Source organism: Sebastes fasciatus, chromosome 4, assembly GCF_043250625.1.
Source record: "Sebastes fasciatus isolate fSebFas1 chromosome 4, fSebFas1.pri, whole genome shotgun sequence".
NCBI classification, from domain to species: Eukaryota; Metazoa; Chordata; class Actinopteri; order Perciformes; family Sebastidae; genus Sebastes; species Sebastes fasciatus.
The window spans coordinates 24,672,609-24,679,516 of NC_133798.1; the positions used below are offsets into that span (position 1 = coordinate 24,672,609).

A 6,908-nucleotide genomic window follows, 5' to 3' on the forward strand; every position below is an offset into this window, starting at 1 on the left:
ACCAGCAGAGCCTGCACTCCGAGTGACTGAGGAGAAGCTGCCATAATAAAACCAAGACAAACTGCACATAAGAACACGTGCTATTGTTCAGGTAATTTTGTTGTGGTGTGGATATTTATAATCTAACACAATGGGAGAGTGTGTTTAAATGTAACTGCTACTTACAGTATGTACTTTTGCAGATTATCTGTTTTTGCACCATGTTATCATACAATGATGCAAATTTTCTTTTTCTTTAGACATCAGGTTTTTTTTTTCCTGGAGTTGTAGTGATTTTAAAATCTTTTTGGTTTTGACAGTGAAATAAAAAAAAGAAGAAACATTCAGTCAAATCTTATGTGTCCAGATAAACCAGAAACCAGGTTCACCGTTGATATTAAGGATATTTCATGGATCACTCTGGGTTTCTTGACTCCATGGCTCTGGGAATAATTCAACAGAAATCCCACTTCTATGACAGTATTTACTCATTTTTAGTTTAGCAAAGAAGTAAAATTTCTGTACAATAAGTATGAAGAAAAAAGCAACATAAATTACTGTAACATATATGGCTTTTTTTCTCCAGAATTTGCAGGATGTTTGTTAAAAGACTGCAGCCTGCATGCCTTTGAGGTGTGCACTATATGGGATATTCTGTGTGTATGCACATAATAAACACTTGTGCTGCCTGACAGAGGTGTGAATCTGAGAGCTTTTCTACCAAATGAAGTGCCAGCAGAGAGAGAAATAAAGAGATCTGCAGCTGTCAGGGGTCAGTCAGGCAGAGATTGCTTCTAGAGATCTTTTGAAAAAATCACACGTTTGAAGGCTTAGTGCTTTGCTGTCTTCGCATTTCAAGCTCAGATCAGTGGAATCGGGGAGAAAAAAAGGGAGAACATGGGTTGGAGAATTGTGATGTTGGGATGGACATGGGACGAGTGCGTTTTGGAAGGCAGGAGACGAGCCTTTTTACCTTTAGAGGAAGGAGGAGAGCCCAAGTTTTTTGTTCTTACATTAAAACATGTATCACACAATTAAAGCAACAGTGTCTCTAATGTCTCTCTTTGTATATGTGTGTGTGTGTGTGTGTGTGTGTGTGTGTGTGTGTGTGTGGAAATTTAATGTACAAAACCTGCTCTACACTCTCCTCTAATTTAGCTGTGTGTGTGCCGACAGAAAGGACAAGTGAAGGAAAACAACTCTGAAGTGTTTCATGACTCTCCAAAGGATTCAGTTTGTTGCTGTTGGACAACCTTTATAGTTAAAATGCGGAGCCCCTTTTTCAACTGAGCACACTTGTGCATCATGTTGGCACTGATTAGGCACAAGGTACATAAATAAGGATTTAAATTAAGACGGTTATGCACTTCATTATTAATATTTTTCAGGACTTTTGCTGTGTTTTTGAGTAACTTTTGATCCTTTTCTGAAGCCTGAGCCAAACAGGATGTCTTGCTGTAGCAATGGTTGATGTTTTGTGGTGATCACTTGGGTCTTATTTGAATGATCAAACTATTATATTTGTCTACAGGTGATTGCATAGATTGGGAAGTTGCTTTATTACACGCAAGAACACGTTGCAGGTGTTGAAGTTAAGCAGTAGAGGAAACAACATGAGTGGGATTGAAGTTATCACAGGAGTATTTTATATTTATTTGTTGACTTGTACTGTCTGAAGGGAACGGCGGAGGCACAGTATCTGATAGTGACCAAGAATTGAAACAGCAAAACCAAGAAAATCTAATATCCACAATTTGATTTAAGGATAAAATTAGATAAAGTTTGTGAGCTGCATGTTGAAAATTAAATGGAATTACAGTTAAGAAGGTTATTGATTGATAATAACTTAAGACAGCAGAATTGTGTCTTTTCACATAACACTGGTACATACACACACACACACACAGGTAGGATGACACAGAGTAGAGTTTGTGGTACATTGTTGAGTCAAGGTGTTTCAACCAATCACAGCTCATGCATGACAAAAACAGTGAAATCTCTTTTAAGTTTGGATTTTTGCATCTTGATGCTGTTGGGGAAATTGCATGTCATATTGTTAAATAAGTAGGAAGCTTTTATTTTTTTTCAAGTTTACAGTCCAGGAACTGGCTCTTTAAAAATGCTTTTAATTCTGGAAAATGCTGAACCAACATGATTCTCATCAGTCTTTCAGGGTTTTCTGGCTTCCTCCTCTACATGATAGAACAGTAATAGTAATATATTCACTACCAGCATGATTCACATCAATAAACTGACAAAATTAGATTATTTTTCTTTCAACACACTACAATCCAACCTTTAACCTAATCTTAAAACTCCCACCATAGCAGGAGAGACTACATTTGACATTTTGCTTCCTAACTTGTGTGACAGTGCTCCCTCAGCAAGGACTAACATTATTTGACAGCCAAGGTTTCAACATATTTAGAGGCTCTTGAAGCATTTTTTAAACGGTGTAATAAAGTAAATCTGTTGAAGTTGAAATAGGAGAGAAGTGAACTAAAGAGAAACTGTAATGCTCAAACAGAAAAGGAACAAAGGTCAAATAAGCACATTATGACTGATTATTTGATTGATCATTTCCTTGACTTTGAGTCTTTCAGATACAAGACAAATCTTTTCTTCAAGAAGCTTTTACCTTGAAATCCTCACGTTTTCAATCACAAGTGAGTTCTGGAGGAACACATCCTTCTTAATGTGAACCCTAACTTCTGTAACCGCTTCTTTTTTTCTCATATGCCATGTGATTTCTTTTGCCTGCTTCTTGCTGAGGAGGCAAAATATGCAAATCCCATCAGATTTATAACACTCGGTGCCTTTCAGTTGTTCATGTGCTTCTGCTGTGGTGTATTATTATTTTCAAGGGTTCTCAGCGGGACATAAAAGGATCATAAGTTATTCTTCCACCTGACAAAAATACTTCATTCTCCCTCCGTTTCAAAGATGGACCCAAGTAAAAGTGATAATGACGTGATTTATTATCATCTGAATGGATGACGGCGAGCTGATTGCTTTCGACTGAGCTTCATGCAATGCTGCATATGAAACAAGATATAAATTGACAGGGAATGCTTTCGATGAAGTAAAAAAATCTTTCATGTGACAGCATCACGCGCTCATTAAATCAGGTGATACAAACATTTTCATTCAAACGACCACAAAGGAAAAAACCACTGGACTTCATTCATCTGAAAGTGAAAATGAGAGCTGGATCCTGTCGGAGAGAAAATCCCCTCAGTGAACTCTGAAGCTTTTGTTTTTGTTGTTAATAGTATTCCTCAAAGTTTTTTAGACAACTTACTAAAACTTTGTTTTTCTTGTTAATTACGTTTAGAGCTCATTGCATCAATCTCTTATATAATCTGGCATGTATGTGGCTGTTCAGACTCTGTGTTTCCAGTCGTGGATTAGTAATATTTTCTTTTCCTTGTCATGATTTTATTTCCCTTATAAACGTACTTGTATTGGTTGCTCCAACAGACAGACCTCTGATGGGCCTGGTGTTAAAGAGCTCTGATCTGGGCCGTGACAGCTTAGTCCAATCAGCCTGTTCAACATGCTGGTTTGACTGTCACTTTCAATTTTCACATGACCCCTTGGTCCTAGAATGGGGGATAAGTGGCAGAAAGTAGGACTGAAAGCTCATATTATTGGTCTGACAGCTTCACTCATCTGAAAGTAATGCAAAATGCAGTTCATATTTATACCCTGACCTTATGCTCAAACAGGGAATCTACTGTATCTGCATGTTAGGTGCTGAGACAAAGGCCAGATTGGTGGATTCCTGCAGCATAATGCGTCAGAATGCATATTACTTCCTTTCTAATTATTCAGCAGATGTGACTGAAAGAACAAGAGGGCAACTCCTACAACAGTTGCTTTGCAACAAAGAGTTTGACTAAATGTTGTTTAGACAAAACAACATATGGAGCGTTTTTAGAAATTGTTTCGCTTCATGGATCAAGTGACCAGCAGGTACATATGCAACATGTGGCTTTTTTTCCTTCACATAACATTATGAAAACATAAAAACATGAAAAAAAAACCCACTGCTGCTACACGTGCACAGCTGATCATATTCTCAATATCCCCCCTGAAATGTTTTATCTGAGCCGTATTTATGCTCATGTAGGTCATAAAAGAGGAGCGCTATCAGTGGTGGTGGATGTGGTCATTATCAGACATGGTGCTAGACAGGAGGGAGGGGTTCATTGTTCACTGTGCGCTGCCTGCCCAATGACTGAATAAGGTGTGTTCATTGTTCATTCTCTCTGTGTGTGTGAAAGCCATGGGCTCCAGTTTTTCCGCCAGCGTTGTTACTGTAGCTCTATAACGGCGTTGTAAATAATGTGGCGACTATAAAATAGTGTAATTTGTTTTAAAATAAAAAAAAGGGTTGTAAAAGAGAGAAATTGCTGGATCACCTCCCAGTCATTTACCAAAAGACTGTAAATGTTTTAAATGGGATCTCTCATCAAACTACTGTTAAATATCTCCCATAAAACATGGACATGAATAAGGTTTCTCTTCTCCTTTTATTTGGCAATGTTGTCTGCTTCAGTGTCAGCCGCTTGTCATAATTCTGTGACATCTCTGTGTATTTGTCATAACTCCAGCAGCAAACATGGAGAGTTGGGTGATGGAGCAGTAAAGGTTGTTGTTGTGTTTCTTTTTTTCCCCTGTATAATCCACACTTCTTGTCCCCTGCCTGCCCTCCTAATCCCTTGGCATGTGTTGGTGACATCACATGGCTACTGGCTCCAAGTTCTCGTCCCCCTGCAACTGTCATTAACTCTGTGAACAAATGAATAATGACTGGGAGACTCGCTGGCTCCCACCACTGACCTTGGGTATTATTAGAGTGACCTCTCTTTGGCTTGACCAAAAAACCTTTTTGATATCATTGCTGGAAGTACACTAGGAACGATGGCCTGTCTGCCGGCGGCGGCAGGGGGGGGGAAGCCGAGCATTACACATGGGAAGTGGAGGAGGGGGGGGGGGGTGATACCGTCGGAACCACCAGTGTCGTGTAAACCTATACTTTGCTCCCACTGCTGCTTCATGAATACTTAATTAGAGAACACAGCCTGAAATACACGACAAGTTGCCTGACCTCTCTTTACCAACAATACACAATATTTGGGTTTAGCCCGGGCGACATGGTCAGATGACATGTTTCACTGTAAAGGAGAGCCATTTGGGAATCTTGTCGCTGTTAGCTGTGTGATATCATCTGTGCAGAGGGAAGGAGAGGATCAGTCAGGTGTGGCTGTGGGAGGAAGCATCTCCATATGTCACAGAGATGGCTCCTCATAAGAACATGCTGGAAAGCACACGCTGATAGTGATCACAGCCTGCAGACACACGAGTGTGATTTATTGTCAGCTGCAGCGGTGGAAAGGAACTAAGTACATTTACTCAGATACTGTATTTATGTGCAATTTGGAGGTACTTATGCATCAGTATATGCTACTTTATACATATATTCTACCACATTTATTTGACAGCTAGGGTTGCAGATGTAGATTTGACACAAAACATTAGTTTATATAAAATGTTTATATGTAGTTTTGCACCTAACAAAATGCTACATCAATGTCAATGCATCAGTAATATGAATCCAATAATATAATATATACATTTATATATATATATATATATATATATATATATATATAGTAATGTAACACTCCCCAAGGGACCATTCTGCATAATGACTACGTTTGCTTTTGATACTTTATGCACATTTTTGCTGATAATACTTCTGTTCTTTTACTTACGTAAATTACTTTTACATGCAGTGGAGTAATTTTCATTGTTGAGTTGCTACTTTTTCCTGGTAAGTTGCTCTGGAAGTGTGTTAGTGGGAGTCCATCCTTTTATCTACGAAAACACAGATATAAACCGTAAATAGAAAGAAGGAAAACATTTATTAAATTTCACATAAACACAGTGATGTATACCATTATGATGTAAAATTACTGTATAATACGGTTTTGACTGTATGGTGGAAACTAAATACATTTCCATAAGTGCAGTCATATACTTCCACTACATTTGAGATGTATGTATCGTATTTTTTTTTAACCATTACTGCATTTATTTGACAGCTGTAGTAACTAGTTACCAATTTACATAAAACACTAAAATATGATGCAATGTTATAGCTAAAAACTAACAGTATATAAAATAATTAAAATTAGCTCCACCACGACCAACTACAGCATAATGTTACACATTAATGCATCAGTAAAAATAATCCCATTCTATAACGATAATATATCATTCAGCGGTATTTTTTTCTGAATTGTGAGTACTTTTGATAATTTAAGTACATTCTGCTAATAATAAGTACTTAAGTGACATTTTCAATGCAGGCCTTTTACTTGTTTTATATTGAAGTATTGCTACTTTAAATAAAGTAAAGGATCTGAATACTTCTTCCACCACTGGTAACTTTGCATGGAAACATAATTTTAGTAACTGGGTGAGGAGGAGCCTCCTGCTCTTTAGAAAAAAAAGTGTACTTGGTATATCTCTAATTACAAAGCTCCACAGCAGCCAATAGGAAACGAGTCATGTATTTTAACGCATAAACATCTGGATAATATTTCAACACCTAACTTTGCCTGTTTTCTAATTAAGCACTAAGATCAATAAATAAATAAATGATGAAAACAGTGAGATTGTTAATCTTACCGTCTGTAATGGAGAGGCCATCCCTATGTAGTGGACACTGACAGAGACGTATAGATGCTGTAGCTATATGTGTGGACTGGCCACAGAACGAATAAATACCTGCAGATGAAAGGTAGACACACACAGAGAGAGAAAGAGAGAGAGAGAGAGAGAGAGAGAGAGAGAGACTGGCTGATGTAATCAGTGCTGCCACATCGAGGGCTCTCCATCATTACAATCTGTGGATTGCA

General features: G+C 37.9%; 1 long non-coding RNA gene across 1 annotated transcript in view; it reads right to left on the reverse strand.

The window, feature by feature from the left end:
* Positions 1-5,640: 5,640 nt before the first annotated feature.
* Positions 5,641-6,908, reverse strand: part of LOC141766311 (uncharacterized) — a 93,207-nt gene continuing 91,939 nt past the window's right edge. The window contains exons 2-3 of the long non-coding RNA XR_012593615.1: positions 6,679-6,777; positions 5,641-5,862 (exon numbers count right to left, since the gene is read on the reverse strand). This is a non-coding gene — a long non-coding RNA (uncharacterized LOC141766311). The remainder of the gene's footprint in view (positions 5,863-6,678; positions 6,778-6,908) is intronic.